Source organism: Leptonychotes weddellii, chromosome 8, assembly GCF_054177405.1.
Source record: "Leptonychotes weddellii isolate Sample4059 chromosome 8, ASM5417740v2, whole genome shotgun sequence".
Lineage (NCBI taxonomy): Eukaryota > Metazoa > Chordata > Mammalia > Carnivora > Phocidae > Leptonychotes > Leptonychotes weddellii.
This window is the reverse complement of record NC_138376.1, coordinates 9762162-9780545: the sequence shown is the minus strand read 5'-3', so window position 1 is coordinate 9780545 and position 18384 is coordinate 9762162. Positions and strand designations below refer to the sequence as shown.

The 18384-nt window shown below is 39.6% G+C and overlaps 1 pseudogene; it reads right to left on the bottom strand.

The window, feature by feature from the left end:
• Positions 1 to 15296: 15296 nt before the first annotated feature.
• LOC102741519 (syntenin-1 pseudogene) lies at positions 15297 to 16360 on the bottom strand (annotated as a pseudogene).
• Between the last annotated feature and the right edge of the window lie 2024 nt (positions 16361 to 18384).

Sequence of the window (18384 nt, the reverse complement as noted above, 5' to 3'; positions counted from 1 at the left end):
CCATTCAAGTGATAGGTGAGTTTGGAGGCTGGCTTATATAATAATTTTACCCAGGTTGGTGAAGCAGGATCTCCTGGCATCTTGGAGTCTAGCCTTAAGGGAGTGGTAAGTCAGAAACATGTTACTGTCCCCATACCCCCTTGTTTGTACTCCTACGGGGCACAGTCTGGGAAACATGGGTCATACTGATTATTTTCTCTCTTTTTAAAGTGTCTTGTCTACTCTTAGGGGACCATAAACCATCCTGTCTTCATCTTTCAACAGAGAACCTTGAGCCTTGACTCAAGGTTCTTGAGAACATCGTCACTAAATGTTTGTAATACCTTATTGCATTTTCACAACTGCAGCCCTAACTCAAATCAGATCTGGGAACTTATCCCACAAGCCAAATGGAATTCAGCCAAGGATCAGATCCAGCCTTCAAACTGGCCTTTTTTTCTCTCTTCATTGTCATTTCTTTATGGCTTTTTGCATTTGAGGCAAGAGCATTTGACCCAAACCTGATGATGTGTTCGAGTGGGAAGAGAGTTTCCATTAACTCCCTATTTCACATCCATCACTAAATTTAACCTCTGATGTAAAGTCTTGAGTTCTTTGCCCTAAAAATAGCTAGGGGCTGGAAAGGGAGTGGAAGTGAAGTTCGGTGTCAAGCTGTGACTTCAATCAATCAGAATTTGGTTAAATGCCAATAAATTCCCCTTGTCCTACCTATGCTTTGCCTTCATGTCTATGGTCCGGGGGTGGGAGTGGGGAGGGGGGCTGTGTCCAGACACACCACTGCTCTTCCCCATCAGACTTAGCCCACATTAATGAGCACTGAATAGCACAATCTCTGTTGGGGGCACATTCACCCTTTGAAAATTTCTAGAAAATTGGCCAGCTTTCCCTTGGAAATTTGACCTGATGTAAATGTCCTTGGAACACTATTTTTGGAAAAGAAAACAAATATTAATTAAAGGCTTCCTGCCAACGATCTCAAAATAATGTGCCTTATCAACTTGTAGTAGAAATGCAAAACTACAATGGTTTATGCTAAATATATTCTTTTGAAATGAAAACTGAAGTTCCAGCAGTTAAAATAGTACATCAGTCTTGTAGTCATTTTTTCACAAAACTGCAATTTCCAGCCTCTTAAACCACACGCACACACACACACACACACACACAGAGGTCAGTCCACTGTAAAGCTCCATCCTCAGCTCTTGCCCTCTTGAGGTGCAGGGCTGGCCGAGGCTCAGTAGCCCCTCCTGGAGAGAAAGATGGTTGAGATAAAGACTGGTCTATGCTCTTGCTTTTGTTCTTCCTCCCTCTTGTGGTTTTAGGTTCTCCTGGGCAGGCCAAGGAGTGGGAGGACAGACCAAGGGCAAGGGGAAAGATGTTTCACTTAACTAGGCTCTGATATAATCCTCTGCAGAGAGCCCGAGGTCCCCCTCCAACCTGGGTAATCGGACCCCTCTCTTTCCCCCTTAGCCTCAGGTCACTGAGGTGCTCTTGCCCCTAAATAGCACTCTGAGAAGCTCCCCAAGTCTCTCATTGCCCCCCAGGAGACTGTGCAGTACCCTTGAGTTTGTTAAACCCTTGTTTATCTCTACTCCGCAGAGGCACAGGATTTGAGCCTGTTAATCAGTCAGACTAAATAAAGCCACGAGGCAGACATGATAAAAGCCATTGTGCATCATTAAGGGCTTAACCAAATTACATGCGTGAGAGAGAAATGTTTGCTTGGTGATGGAACTCCCCAGGCCGGGTGGCTGGGAGTAAATCCCACCAACAAAATCACAGAGTATCAATGACATGTTATAGACGGTGCCCAATCTATGAAAAAGCTGAGCTCCCACAGTTTCTAAGTCAGTGCTTAGAAACCTGAGATACATTTCTTCCCCAGTCACAAGGTTATAAGTGGTGACTTGGTTGCAAAGTCTTTCCCACAGAAGGTGGTTTAACCCTTAATGTGGCCACATGACAACAGGAGCCTGAGTTCTGAATCTGGGAGTGGGAGTCACATACCCTGTGGAGAGGAAGAGAAAGAAGCGTTCTTCTCCCTTTCCGGGGTCCAATGCCAGACCTAACTGCTCTCCTCCACTGAGGATCCCCCTTTCTCCAGGGATCTGGACCTTCATTTGCCCTAAACGCTTACACTTCACCTGGGTCAGTCCCGACTTCTCTAGGGCCCCCAACCACCGACCTCTTTCTCCACCTCTTTACTCAAACCTTTGTCCCTCACTAAGATTAACAGAAAAGCAAACAATTAAGTAGTCCAAACTAACATTTGATTTTCTAGTAGCCTTTTCCTTTCCGTAAGTGCGTAGGTCTTTGGAAAAGAATGCTTCTGTGTTTGGGATTTCACCTGGGAATAGGAGTTTGGAGGATCAAATGGGACACAAGATAATGATAGATCTGTTTTTCTGAGAGGTTGCCTCAGACTGTAATTATCCTTCTTTTTCAACTCCTGGCCTCTTGAGGCAAAACAAGCCACCTCTGGCAGAAAAGCAGCGCACGACTGCCCACCCCCCGCCCCCGTGCTTGATCATTCTGCCTCGATGAGGCAGGACCATTCATTTCACCACTGGGGGTATTGTTCTTGCATGTTGATACTGACTTTTGTAACAGATCTGTGTTGCTTTGGGCAGTCTACCATCCTTTAGCTTTCCTTGGGCAAAAGCACTCCTCATTTGGAGGAACTACCCCTCTGCTATTGGATGTATTGAATGGGCTTTTCAATCATGGTGATCATCCTGTCTCTAGCCAATGCCTGGGCAAACCACCCCTGCCAGGCTAATTGCTGTCTTCCTCTTTAAACTTAAGGACAAAAAGACTGAGAATAGTTGGAATGGTTCATTCTTTCCAGTGGGGATGTCCTGATAAGACCATTTACTAATTCCTGCTACTGAGGTCTTTGGAGATGCCTGGGCCTGTCCATTTTGTAACTGCCTTTCTCTATTGTCCTTCTGTACCCCAATATCCTTCCAAATTAATTCCTTTTTGTTCAAGTTGGCCATAGTGGGTTTCTGGTGCTTGACACAAAACACCCTGCCTGATGACAGTTCCCTCCCTCCCTCCCATGTTCTATCTCTACCATGAATGCAGGGACAAGATCTCAAAAGGATGACATACTTCTTATTCCACTGAAGGAGCTCACTCCTACCCCAAAACTTATCTTAATACCACAACCCCACAGTCAAACCTAGAAAGGCTTTGGGTCTTTTTGGTGCTTCTGTTGTTTGGTTTCTAGGTGTTTGTTGGAAGATCAGTGGAGCCTGGTTTGCCTTCTTCCCTGTGAACCGTAAGGAGGGTCTTCCATCTCCCCCCACCCATCTTGAAATCAGGCTCTTCACATTCCACCCATTTCTAGCCAGCCATGCTTCCTGGAATTACTGAGCAGATTTTATTGCCTTTGTCAGCAAAGCTTTGGTTTTATTTGTTCTCCCAAATGAATCTGTCATTAGTTGAATTCCTACCAGTATAATAAAATAAACTGAAAAAGTTAAGGCCATGTAAGGTTCTGTTTTGCATCATTTCCCCATGAAGCTGAAGACAAAATGCTTTGGGGATGACACGAATCCAAATAAGTGCAAGTTTCATTAGCCTCTGTCTATAACCATGCTTGCCTGTAACCTGCCATTTATTCAGTATATTCACATTACAAAGAACATTACCTGGACCTTTTGAAACTCCTGTCAACTGCCTGGAATTTCTGAGTGAGCCGAAGGTGGTTCCTGCCCAGTGTGTCTTATTGCAGTTACAGGCCAATGCTGGGATACAAGATTCTCTTGGAAGCACTGGGATGCAAACCAGCTCAAGCTCTAAGAGATAGTGTATGGTGAAGTCAAGAGCCAAATTCAGGCCTTCTGATTTTAGGGTTACATGGTTTTCCAAGAAGGAAGGGACTGACTGCTTTCATACTGAACTTCGTTGGCTTAACGTAGGAGGCTGTCTGTCAGACCCAAATTCTCTATTCTTCATCAAAATTAACTATAAATTAGGGGCACCTGGCTAGCTTGGTCAGAGGAGCAATGTGACTCTTGATCTTGGAGTCATGAGTTCGAGCCCCACACTGGGTGTAGAGATTACTTAAATAAATGAATTTAATAAAAACATAATTTTTTAAAAAATTAACTATAAATTATAAAAAAACATTTCTAACTTTCCAAAATGGGGATAAAATGGTTTGGGGTGAGGTGGGTGAGCTACATGGTAGGTGGTCTTCAAAGATGGCTCCCAATCAACTATGAATTGCTTCTTTTTCTTGTGATGTCTTTGTCCAGTTTTGGTATCAGGATAATGCTGGCCTCATAAAATGTGTTCGAAAGTGTTCCTTCTTCCTCAATGTTTTGGAATAATTTGAGAAGAATAGGTATTAACTCTTCTTTAAATGTCTGGTAGAATTCACCTGTGAAGCCATCTGGTCCTGAACTTTGCTTTTTGGGATATTTAAATTACTTATAATTGGTCTATTCAGATTTTCTATTTCTTCATGATTCAGTTTTGAAAGGTTGTGTTTCCAAAAACTTACCCATTTCTTCAAGGTTTTCCAATTTTTTGGTGTACAGTTGTTCCTGGTAGTCTCTTATGATCCTTTGTATTTCTTTGTTGTCAGTTGTAACTTGTCCTACATTTCTGATTTATTTGATCCCTCTCTCTTTTTTTCTTGATGAGTCTGGCTAGAGGTTTATCAATTTTGTTTACCTTTACAAAGAACAAGCTCTTAGTTTCAATAATTTTTTCTATTGTGTTTTTTTAGTCTCTATTTCATTTATTTCTGTTCCGATCTTTATGATTTTCTTCCCTCTATTAACTTTGGGCTTCATTTGTTCTTATTTTTTCTAGTTTCTTTAGGTATAAGGTTAGGTTGTTTATTTGGGATAACAAATTTAGGGTTTGGGATTTTATTGTTCCTTGAGCCAGTTCTGTATTGCTATGGACTTCCCTCTTAGAATTGCTTTTGCTGTATACAGATTTTAGAAAGTTGTCCATTTTCATTTGTCTCAAGGTATTTTTTGATTTTCTCTTTGATTTCTTCAGTAACATGCTACTTAGGTTCCGTGTGTGTGTGTGTGTGTGTGTGTGTGTGTGTGTGCGTATTCAGCTTTCTTCTTATAATTGATTTCTAGTTTTATACCATGTGGCCAGAAAAGATGCTTGATATAATTTCAATCTTCCCAAATTTATTGAAACTTGCTTCATGGCCTAACATGTGATCTATCCTGTAGAATGTTCCATGTGCACTTCAGAAAAAATGTGTTTTCTGCAGTTTTTTGATGTATTGTTCTGTATATATCTATTAAGTCCATCTGGTCTAGTTGGTTGTTTAAGGCCAATGTTTCCTTATTGGTTTTCTCTCTGGATGATCTATCCATTGATGTAGGTGGGGTCTTAAAGTCCCCTACTATTATAGTATTACTGTCAATTTCTCCCTCTATGTTAATGTTTACCTTATATATTTAGGTGCTCCTATGTTGGGTGTGTATTTACTAATGTTATGTCCTCTTGTGGGATTGATCCCTTTATCATTATGTAATGCTATTCTTTGTCTTTGGTACAGTCATTGTTTTAGTCATTTTGCCTGATATAGGAGTTGTTATTCCAGCTTCTCTCTGCTTCAGTTTGCATGGAGTATCTTTTTCCATCTTTTCACTTTAGTCTGTTCGTGTATGCAGATCTGAAGTGAGTTTCTTGTAGGTACCATATAAATGAATCTTGTCTATCCATTTATCCACCCTATGTCTTTTGATTGGAACATTTAGGCCACTGACAAATAAAGTAATTATTGATAGATATGTACTTATTGCCATTTTGTTAATTGTTTTCTGGTTATTTCTGTAGTTCTTCTCTGTTCTTTTCTGCTTCTCCTGGTCTCCTCCCTTGTGGTTTTTTTCTTTAGTGTTATGTTTGGGTTCCCTCTCTTTATTTTTTGTATATCTATTGTAGGTTTTTGGTTTGTGGTTACCACTGGGTTCATATATACTGACTTATGTATATAGCAATTTATTTTAAGCTGATAGTTGCTCAAGTTTGAATGCATTCTAAAACCACTACATTTTTACTCCACCTCACCCACCATGTTCTATGTTTTTTATGTCATATCTTACATCTTTCTATTTTGTGTATCCCTTAACTACTTATTGTAGTTATACTTGATTTTACTATTTTTGTCTTTTAACCTTTTTAAGGTGGCTTATCTACTGCTTTTACTGCACATTTGCCTTTACCAGTGAGTTGTTTTATTTTTCCTTTGATACATTTTCTTACTTTGAACTCTGTATTAGTTAAATTACTTATCTCCATTTCATTAGGGTATCCCTCCCTCCCCCCGCCGCCACCCTGGGGTTTTATCTTGTTCTTTTGCTTGGAACATATTCCTTTGTCTCCTCATTTTGTTTGACTTTCTGTGTTTGTTTCTATGAATTAGGCAGAACAGCTTCCTCTGCTGGTCTTGAAGGCGTTGCCTTGTGCAGGAGCATCCCCTGTTTAGACTGGGTGCGCCTGGTGGCTCTTACAGGCCAGCTAGAGGGGAGTGGGAGTGCGTGAGGGGTCCCAGGGGCACTGCGTCAGGCCACCTTAGCGGGATGGCCAGAGCTGGAGGGGCCAGGACTGGGGGGGTCTTTCTCTGTCTTTTTGATGCCAGCAGTTACTCCCTAACCTTTCCTTATCAGCTCTGTATACTTCTCCCTTTAAAAAGGGACATTTAGCATTTCCCTATAACATCTGTATTATAATGCTTTGAGAAATTAGTATGCTTTGAGAAAGAAATGAGAAGTTTTAGTCTATTACAATGATTCAAAACATTCATCCTGAACTCCCATGACCAAAAAAAAAAAAAGAAATACATTGATGTTGCTTCTTAGTGGTATTGTGAATTTACTATTTAAAAAGTAAAATTATGATATCTGAAATTTACTCTCCAAGCAGGAGTACATATATAAAAGTAAATCCCGATTATACAGAAATGGATTGCCTGGTGTGTTGTCAAGGTCACCTTTTAGCATTGTTCCCCTCTGGCAGAGCATCCACCAGGGTGAAGCATGGGCTCTCATACCAGCCAATTGGACTACCTAACAGTCTTGATTTTCTAATTAAAGATCTGGCAGAAACACGAAAACAAGAATTGGCAGTTATCTGTGAATTTTAACTATTTGTGTTTTTTCATGCCTGTCTCTAACATTTTCTGACAGATACCAGTATTTAAAAATAAAAAAGTAAGAGATGTAGTACTGAGAGGGTGGGACAAGCATGGGCCTTGTTTCACTTAGGTTTGAACCTTGGATCCGCCATTTGTTAGATGAGTAGCTTTGGGCCATTTCTTTAATGTATCTGAGATTCTGTCTCCCTGCCGGTGAAATGGAAGCACGTAATACTGATGACGCAGTGAGTGATTCGCTGTCTGGAACAGTGGCATACGTAGCGGGACAAGAAGCAACAAATTCCTACCTCCGTAACTTCAGAGGTAGAAAAAAAAAGATAGGTAGTATTTTTATCCTGCAGTCTTAAGGAAAGCATCTTATCCTTAGTATTTTCTCACATTAACCAGTAAGTGATCATCTTCAAGTGCACAAATCACACTGGACTTGGAGCCAGAGACCAGCATTTAATTTCAGCATCCAGTTGGGACTCCCTGACTTTTCTATACATCAGGAGAGAGACACACACACAAATAGCAGCACTCACTTTCAAACCACTGGTAGGGCTGTTGTAAATATTAATAAGCGATCAATTACCTTTAAATGCTTTGGAGAATTGTTCCACACAGTAAGAATCATCACAAAGGGAAAACGCTTGTAAAGTGTGAGGCTTCCAACAGAACAGCCCACTGAAGCCTGCATATTGTTACAATTGTATTATCTGGTGACATTTGACACAGGGCCAAGACCTTCTGGAAAAGCAGTTACATTAGAAAGAGAAAATGATTTTAAAGCTAGTATATACTTTCTTTTGCTCATTGCAACTGTTATGCTTACAGGGGCTTATTCTCTCCTTTGACCACAGACAGCATGAAAGACAGCTTTAATTCTACTTGCTTATTTCAGGGAAGATTTTCAATGTTTTTCTTGAACTGTTTTGCTATGTTAGAGCTGAACTGCAGTGTGGTTCAATCTTAGAGACAAGCAGCATGGTGGGGAGGTTTGGAGTCAAGTAGATTTGAATTCCCAACCAGCTCCATTGCCTATGAGCTGTGTGACCTCAGGCAAGTCACTGAGCCACTCTGAGCCTGTTTCTTCAACTTTTAAATAGATATAATACAACATATCACAGAGTTTTGCAAAGATTAAAGTTTTGGATACATAAGGATACAAAATACAGTTCTTGGCATATAATGGGCCCTCATAAATGTTTAGAAGTACACGGAACAGTCACTCATAAATATTTTTCATGAAATTAAAAAAATCAAAAGATATATCATACTAATGCTAACCCACCCACATTACAGATGATTAATTTGGATTCAGGATTCAAATCGAAACATCTTGTAAAACATATGCAGGGCAGATAAATTAACATTCATGTACCTTGAGAATCGTAAGTTTTCTATTTCCTGACTTCCAGTATAAAATTTGTAATACAGTCTGAGTTTTTTATATGCTTCCCCCCCCTTTTTTCATTTTGTTTACTTTGAATGAACAAACCCACAGCATTGTCTACCGTATTGGTAATTAAAGCTGCAGAGGGATGGAGCAATAAAAATGAAATACTAACTCTAGTTATTAGAGGAAGCCCAGAATCTAGGAGCTGATATAGTGAAATTTCTAGAAAAAGCTTAGGTTATTGATGTTGCTGGGTTGTTATTCAATGGTTATTTATTTTGAAACTAGTGGGAATTAACCAAAAAGGAATTTTGGCATAGCTATCTTACCCTTTGCTAAATCAGAATTGGAGAAAGTACCTAGGGCATTTAGGTATTCTCTGGAGAACGTAACTATTTCTTAATTACCTAACTAGGAAACTCATGTGCCTCTGGAGAATTCTTAGGAAACATTATAGAGATTTTATGCAAATTGCAGCCTCCGGTGGCAAATGCCCCAGCGTGAATCTCCCATGGGAAGTCAGGTCTCAGGGCCTGATGCAGCTGGTCTCCCTTCCAATCGTCTCCTTCTCCATCCCTTTCTACTACCGCTCATCTAGGTAACTTCCTACCTGGTCCGCTCACTTCCAGTCTCTCCCCGCTTCTGCCTATTGTGCACTCTGCTGGTGGAGTTATCATCATAAAACATGGCTCTAGACCAGTCAGTTTCTCGTTCAGACACTTTTAGTGCCTCCCCATGTCCACACGAGTCCAAACTCCTTCAAATGACATTTAAGACCTTCCATGATTTGACCTCAGTGTATGTTGAAACCTCATCTCTTAGCTTTCTGTTATCACCACCCAGTTCCCTAACCTCATGCATTCATTCAACAAACTTTAAAAAGGTGCCATAAATCAAGCATCGGATGGATGAGCAAGACATAGCCTCTGCTTCCAGGGAGCTCAGAGTCTGGAGATGGGCTAAACATGTAAAAAGGTTATTGAATAAGGTGCTATTGTATTTATTCACTAGATATCTAATGAATATTTTCCAAGTACCTCTGATGTGCCAGGAATGCACAAGGCACATGGCGGCAGGAGTGTTTAACATTTCTTGGAGTCAGCAAAAGATTCGAAGAGGAAATGGCATGAACTGAATCTTGAGAGATGAGCGGATGGCCTCCAGGTAGGGCAAGGACAAAATCTGTATTCAGAAAGAAAGGGGCTTGGGAGGGCAAAGCACCTGTGGTCTTGCTGGGATAGTTCTTACGGCTAGAGCACAGCTGTAATATCATTTAGGGCTTGAGTTTGAAGAAACACCTTCTTGGGACCCTAATCCAGAACATATAGCCTCTACGTTTAATTCTATTTCTCCTTCAGGCTCAGCTTGGGGGTCACGTCTTCAGAGAGGCCTTTCTTATTACTTTAGCCCCAGTTATGTACTCTAATACTGTGGCGTAGTTTTTTTCTTAACATAAGTAATTGTACGTAAATACTCGAAATTATTTAATGTTTGTCTCTCCTTCTCAACTTCAAAATGTAAGTGCAGTGAGAAAACAGACTTATGTCTGCCAATTCACATTGTATCCCCAATGCCCAGCACAGTGCCTGGCATATAGTAAATGACCTAAAATAAATAGTTTTGAGTGAATAATGATATGCGTTTATGGTCATTTTTCCTTTTTGGAATGTGACTATATTACTCTTGAATATGTGGCAAACCATTCTAGAATCCAGAATGTATTCTCTAGCCTAGTTTGAGACTGTTCCTCACCTTGCCTTGATAGCCAACAACACACATAGGACTGCTTTGTCCTTGCTCTGTACCCATATATCAACACACACATACACCCACACACACTCATATTTCTCTATTCATTTTTTTTTAAAGATTTTATTTTTAGGGGCACCTGGGTGCTCAGTCAGTTAAGCATCTGCCTTCGGCTCAGGTCATGATCCCGGGGTCCTGGGATCGAGCCCCACATCGGGCTCCTTGCTCAGCGGGGAGTCTGCTTCTCCCTCTCCCTCTGCCCCTCCTCCCTGCTCATGCTCTCTCTCTCTCTCAAAGAATTTAAGTAATCTCTACAGCCAACATGGGGCTCAAACTCACAACCCTGAGATCAAGAGTCACATGCTCTATCAACTGAGCTAGCTAGGTGCCCCTCCTCTATTCATTTTTATCCTTGTGTCCAGTAGCCAATATTTATATATCAAGGGGATGACCTAGTTAGGAAATCCTATTCCAGCTGAGTCTTGAATGTTTGTTATATAAATTCAGCGATGTAAGGGCAGGATTTATACAGTTGACCCTGGAACAATGCAGAGGTTTTGGCACCAACCCCCCATGTAGTAAAAAATCCACATGTAACTTCCCTAAAACTTAACTACTAATAGCCTACTGTTGACCAGAAGCCTTACCAGTAACATAAACAATTAACACATATTTTGTATGTTATATGTATCACATACAGTATTCTTACAATAAAGTAAATAGAGAAAAGAAAATGTTATTAAGAAAATAAGGAAGAGATGGAGCAGCTGGGTGGCTCAGTCAGTTAAGCATTTGCCTTTGGCTCAGGTCAGGAGCCCCAGGTGCTGGGATCAAGGTCCACATCAGGCTCCTGCTCAGTGGGGAGTCTGCTTCTCCCTCTCCCCTTGCGCCTCCCTCCCACTCGTGCTCTCTCTCTCAAATAAATAAATAAAATCTTAAAGAAAAGAAAATACATTTACACTACTATACTGTATTTGTATAAAAAATCTGCATATAAGTGGGTCTGTGCAGTTCAAAACCATGTTGTTCGGGGTCAACTGTACTTGGAAACATTCAGAATTGCCTTGGTTCCAAAAACAAAGTAACACTCAAATCTCTTAAAACATTAAATATAGACAGTAATTATGAGTATCCAGTCTCTTGATATCTTATAGTTTATCTAGATACCTGGCTTCAAATATCATTTATGTATTTGTCTTAGGTTGGATACTCCAGAAGCAGACCCTGAGGCAAGGATTTGTGTGCAAATAATTTATTAAAGAGGTGCTCCCAGGACAGAAGGGTAAGGTAGAGGGAGATGGAAGACGGGGGAGGATAGAAAGCCAGGCAAGGGTACAGTCTCAGGTTGACTGCCTGGTAAATATTTTTGAAGGAATAAATGAATGAAACACACCAGAATAGTAATATAAATTATTCACTAGATTGTAAATTCTTTGGGGACTGGGGCCATCTTATTTTTTTAAAGATTTTATCTATTCTTTTGAGACAGAGAGATACAGAGAGAGAGCATGAGCAGGGGGAGAGGCAGAGGGAGAGGAAGAAGCAGGCTCCCCGCTGAGCCAGGAGCCCGATGTGGGGCTTGATCCCAGGACCCAGGGATCATGACCTGAGCCAAAGGTAGATGCTCAACCATCTGAGCCACCCAGGCTGAGGCCATCTTATTTATTTCGATATTCCACATTGTACCTAATATAGTTCTTTTTTTTTCAGATTTTCAGTTAACATTTATTGAAGGAGGTAAATTCTACTGAATTAAAATATGCTTACTTGTAAATAAGAAGGTGCAGTAGGGGTGCCTGGATGGCTCAGTCAGTTAAGTGTCCAACTCTTGATTTCTACTCAGGTCATGATCTCAGGGTTGTAAGATTGAGCCCCACGTTGGGCTCTGCACTGGGCATGGAGCCTGCTTAAGATTCTCTCTCCCCATCTCTTCCTCTCTATAAAAAAAAAAGAAAGGTGCACTAGTGTTAATATTTAGAACTATGGATAATTTTCTAAAATAATGTACATGTTTTAGATTTTTATAGGAAATCATTACCACATTTGATCAAATCTAAGACATCACTGAATATATGACACATTATGTTCTATGGAGGCAGAAAAAAATGTCAAACTCTGACAAAGTGCTTTTTTATCACTTGAATTTTTATTTTACACTCATTTTGAGAACTTTTACTTACTTAGCAAAGGTATTTTATAGCATGTCTGTACAATATGAAAAGGAAAACAGAATTGAAATGAATCGGTTAAGCATTCCTAAAACTTTTTCATATTCAGAATTCAACTCTTTGGAATCAGTTTTTGACACTGAGTCATTAATATCTATGTTTTTGATCAAGAATGTTCTGAAGATAGCAGACCAGGTGGATCCTGAGGTAGCAGGCACATCAGACCCTCCACAGTTAATCATGAGAGGAGGCCATAACAAGAAAAGGGCAGGATGGGTGGAGACACAGTTGGGAACCAAACTTCCGGTGAGACTAACTACAAATGGGAGGGACACCACACAAGCACGGAGAAGGGAGAGGAGCAGAGCCCACAGCAGATGCCCCAGACTGGAGGACCTGCATTAAAAAGATGAGTCCCTATAATACTTGGCTTTGAAAACCAGTGGGGCTTAACTTCATAAGTTTTTTTTACAACCAGCAGGGCTTAACTCTGGCTACTTTAAAAATCAGGGGCTTGGCTCTGGGAGAGCCATAGGGTAATAGGAAACTGATTCCCCGTCCTTAAAGAGATAGCGTAATGAACAACCCCACACAGATACAGCACAACAGCAGCTGTTTAATAAGCACTTCCTGCCACCTCTCATCCTGTAAGCAGCCCCAGCAGGGACTGTTTGCCACTCCAAATTGACTTCTGCCCTGGGCAGAGGGGAAAATAACCACACACACACACACACACACACACACACACAAGTTTGATAGCAGCTCCAGCAGACAGACTGAGAGCAGGCATCTGGTCTGACTGCAGTCCCCACCCACCAAAAAAAGCCTCTCAGGGGACAAGGCAGGGACAGCACCCTGCAGTTCAGGACAACTGCAGCTCTGGCAAATGGCTGAGGTCAGGTATCTGGTCTAACTACCGACACCACCCAACTACAAGCCCATGGTGGCCCCAGACTGGCCCCTTAATAGCCAGGGACCAAACCAGGCCTACAACAGACAAAGTGGGCCATTGCAGCTGACTGGACTAAAGGCAAACACAGCTTAGCCACAATAGGAGGGTACATGTAGCCCACATAGAAGACACCCTGGAAGCCCCTGGTTCTGGTGAACAGAGGGCATTGTGCTATAAGGCATCACAGGATCCCTTCTTCATAGGGTCCCTACTTTCAAGATTAGGAGATGTAAATGATTCTCCTAATACATAGAGACAAACACAGAGAGTTAGACAAAATCAGGACAGAGGAATATATCTAAAATGAAAGAATAGGACAAAACAATAGCAAAAGAGCTAAATGAAATGGAAATAAACAGTAAGCCTGATAAAGAGTTCAAAGTGATGGTCACAAAGAATTCAAAGTAATGGTCACTGGACTTCAGAAAAGAATGGAGGATTTCAGTGAGACCTTCAAGAAAGAAATAAAAAATATAAAAAAGAACCAATCAGAGATGAAGAACTTAGTAACTGAAATTAAAAATACACTAGATGGAATAAATAGTAGGCTAGAGGAAGCAGAAGAATGGATCAGCAACCTGGAGGACAGAGTAATGGAAAGCAATCAAGCTGAACAGGAGAGAGCAAAAAGAATAACAAAAAATGAAAATAGATTAAGGGAACTCAGAGACATCATCAAGCATAACATTCACTTTATAGGGATCCCAGAAGGAGAAGAGAGTGAAAGGGGGACAGAATATTTATTTGAAGAAATAATAGCTGAAAACTTCCTGAATCTGGGGAAGGAAACAGACCTCTATATCCAAAAAGCACAGAGAACCCCCAACAAAATCAATCCAAGGATATCCACATCAAGACACATAATAATTAAAATGGCACAAAGTAGTGATCATGAATGATTTTAAAAGCAGCACGAGAAAGAACAGTTACATACAAGGAAAAGTCCATAAGATTATCAGCTGATTTTCCAGCAGAAACTTTGCAGGCCAGAAGAAAGTGGCATGATATATGCAAAGTGCTGATAGGAAAACAAAGAAAGAAAGAAAACAACTGCAGCCAAGAATATCCAGCAAGGTTATCATTCAGAATAGAAGGAGAGATAAAAGAGTTTCCTAGAGAAAGGAATTCATCATCACTAAAGCAACTTTATAAGAAATGTTAAAGGGAATTTTTTGAGTGGAAAGAAAAGGCCATAATCAGGAGTATGAAAACTATGAAAGGAAAAAATTTCACAGGTAAATACAAACATAATAAAAGTAGTAGATTATCACTTATAAAACCCTTACAGAAGTTAAAGCACAAAAGCAGTAAAATCAATTTAAAATCTATAAAAAATCAGTTAAAGGATTCACAAAATAAAAGGATGTGAAGTATGACATCATATACATAAAACATTGTGTGTGTGGAGGGGTAAAAATTTAGTGCATTTATTTATTTATTTACTTTTAAGTAAAAATAGTTACAATTTAATGATGAGCAACACAATCTCTTGCAACCTACATACACTGTATAATGCTTACTTGGAATGAAACCAGTGCACTTAATTGGTGTTTTACAGCCACACCCACACCCATCCACACACACACACATACACACAGAACTAAAAAACCATCAAAAGTCGTCATTCTACATGTACTATGGTAACACACTAAAAATGCAATTATCCCATAGAACTAAAGTAATATGAACAGCACTACTTGATATGTAAGATAAAGGTGATTTGTTCTAACACAGAGCTAAGCCTGTATCAGTCATTCTAATCATAATGGCTTGTAAAAGCATTGGGTTTCCAGTATAGAAACTACTCTATGAAAATCAGTAAATCTGTCCAAAGTTTCACATCTGTAAAACCAGGATAAGGCTACAATGCTCTTGAAGTGTGAACAAGTTATCCAAACAAAACAGCCATAATGTAAGATAGAAAGATTTTCATGCAGCATATGCTCTCTGGCTCCTAGAAAGGTTCATGTGCATAATATAAAGTTAAGTTGCCCAAGAAGTAAACTGGAGAAGTTCGGTGAAGTTTCCATTGTACCATGACTTTTAAACCTCAGGAATGGTGTGATCTATCAGGCTTTTCATAATGCTAGGTACCATCCATTTAATAATATGTTCAAAGATAAAAGCAGGCATGATTGTAATAGTAACTACAGTCTCAGATGTTGACAGTATGTCGGCAATTTGAGAGTCCTTCAGCCCAATGACATTCTGCCCGTTGACTTCACAGATGTTATGTTCTGTGAGAAGACCATTTCTGGCTGCAGAACTATCTTTCACTATGGATGTTATCTTTCCATTTTTAAAGATAAAGCCAACATGTCTAGTACTATTCTTATGCATGGTAATTGTCCATTCAAAGGGCCTGTCACAAACAGTCATAGTAATCTTCTCTCCAAAACCCTGTTTGAGGACCTTGTGTGCTTTATTAGAGCTCCAGCCTGCACAGTTTTCCCCACTGATTTGGAGTACTTGGTCCCCAAATCTCAGACCAACCAGTGAGGCTGGAGAATTTGCCTGGACCAGCTGAACAAATATACCATTATCTATTGATCTGAGTCTGAGCCCAATTTTTCCAACTTGATCCTTACACAAAATGACTTCACGAATCTCTTGCTTAATTTCTGCTCTATGAATTCCAATATCGTTACCAGTTACAGGAGCCACCATATAGTTCATACTGGAAGGTCTTGCTACCAATCCCTGAACTGATGCTCCAGGGACTGAGGTCATATTTGCACGGATTTCTTCTCCATTTAAACTCAGGGCCATGTACTGGGAGAGCTCCGGATACAATTTAGGATAAAGATTTCCATCTTGAGAGATGGGAGCAGAAGCTTCAGACAAAATTGCTGGCTTGGCAGGGTTTACAGAAAAGGCAGTTTGAGCCTGAATAACTTTGTCTACCTTCAGGTATTCAAGAGATGGGTACAGAGACATTTTTGCAGGATTTTTCAAGGCCACAAGGATGCACTCACTGCTGCCACCTCCAGTAACTGGCCCAAATTTAGTGTTTTTAGAATGGGTTCAAACTTAAGTGACCATCAGGTTAATACAGATTGTTATATACATAAGATGTTATATACGAGCCTAATGTTAACCACAAATCAAAACCTGTCATATATATGCAAAAACTAAAGAGAAAGGAATCCAAGCATATGACTAAAGAAAACCATCACAACACAAGGGAAGAGAGCAGGAGAAGAAGGAAATGGAGAAGAACTGCAAACACAACTATAAAACAAGTAACTAAATGCAATAAATACATACATACCTATCACTAATTACTTTGAATGTAAATGGATAAAATGCTCCAACTCAAAGACACAGGGTGACTGAATGGATAAAAAAGCAGGACTCATCTATAGCTGCCTACAAGAGATTCACCTCAGACTGAAAGACATAGCCAGATTGAAAATGAAGGGGTGGGAAATCATTTACCATGCAGATGGAAGCAGAAAGAGAGCTGTAGTAGCAATACTTATATTACACAAAATAGACTTTAAAATGAAAACTGTAACGAGAGACAAAGAAGGACACTACATAATGATAAAGGGAACAATCAATCCAACAAGAGACTATGACAATTGTAAATATTTATGCACTTAATATGAGAACACCTAAATACATAAAGCAACTATTAACAGACATAAAGGGAGAAATTGACAATAATACAATAATAGTAGGGGACATTAACACTCTACTTACATCAATGGACATATCACCCAGGCAGAAAGTCAACAAGGAAACAATGGCTTTGAATGCCACATTGGACCAGTTGGAACTAACAGATATATTCGGAACATTCCATCCAAAAATAGTGGAATACACATTCTTTTCAAGTGCACATGGAACATTCTGCAAAATGGATCACATGTTAAGCCACAAACAAATCTCAATAAATTAAAAAAGACTGAAATCATATCAACTATCTTTTCTGACCACAATATGAACCTAGAAATCAGTTATAAGAAAAAAATCTGAAAAGAACACAAATACATGGAGGCTAAATAACATGCTACTAAACAAAGAATGGATCAACCAAACAATCAAAAAGGAAATAAAAAACTGCATGGAGGCAAATGAAAATGAAAACACAACAGTCCAAAATCTTGGAGACACAACAAAGCTGTTCTAAGAGGGAAGATTATAGCAATACAGGTCTACCTCAAGCAGCAAGAAAAATCTCAAATAACCTGACCTTACATCTAAAGGAGCTAAATAAAAGAAGAACAAATAAAGCCCAAAGACAGTAGAAGGAAGAAATCATAAAGATTAGAGCAGAAATAAATGAAATAGAGACCAAAATGACAATAGAACAGATCAACGAAACTAGGAGATGGTTCTTTGAAAAGATCAACAAAATTGATAAACCTTTAGCCAAACTCATCGAGAGAGAGAGAAAGAGAGAGAGAGGTATGACTCAAATAAATAAAATCAGAAATAAAGGAGAAGAAATAACAACTGACACCACAGAAATACAAAGGATTATAAGAGAATATTTTGAAAAATTATATGCCAATAAATTGGACAACCTAGAAGAAACAGATAAATTCCTAGAAACACATAATCTCCCAAAACTGAATCAGGAAAAAATAGAATATTTGAACAGACTGATTACTAGCAGTGAAATTGAATCAGTAATCAAAAAACTCACAATAAACAAAAGGCCTGGATCAGATAACTTACAGGTGAATTCTACCAAACATTTAAAGAAGGGTCAATACCTCTTCTTCTCAAACCAGTCCAAAAAATAAAAGAGGAAGGATAGCTTCCCTATTCATTCTACAAGGCGCATTACTATAATACCAAAACCAGATAAAGATACTATGAAAAAAGAAAACTACAGGGCAATATCCCCGATGAACATAGATGCAAAAATCCTCAATAAAATATTAGCAAACTGCATTAAATAATCATTAAAAATACATTAAAAATCATCAGTACTATCAAGTGGGATTTAGTTTAGGCATGCAAGGGTGGTTCAGTATTTGCAAAT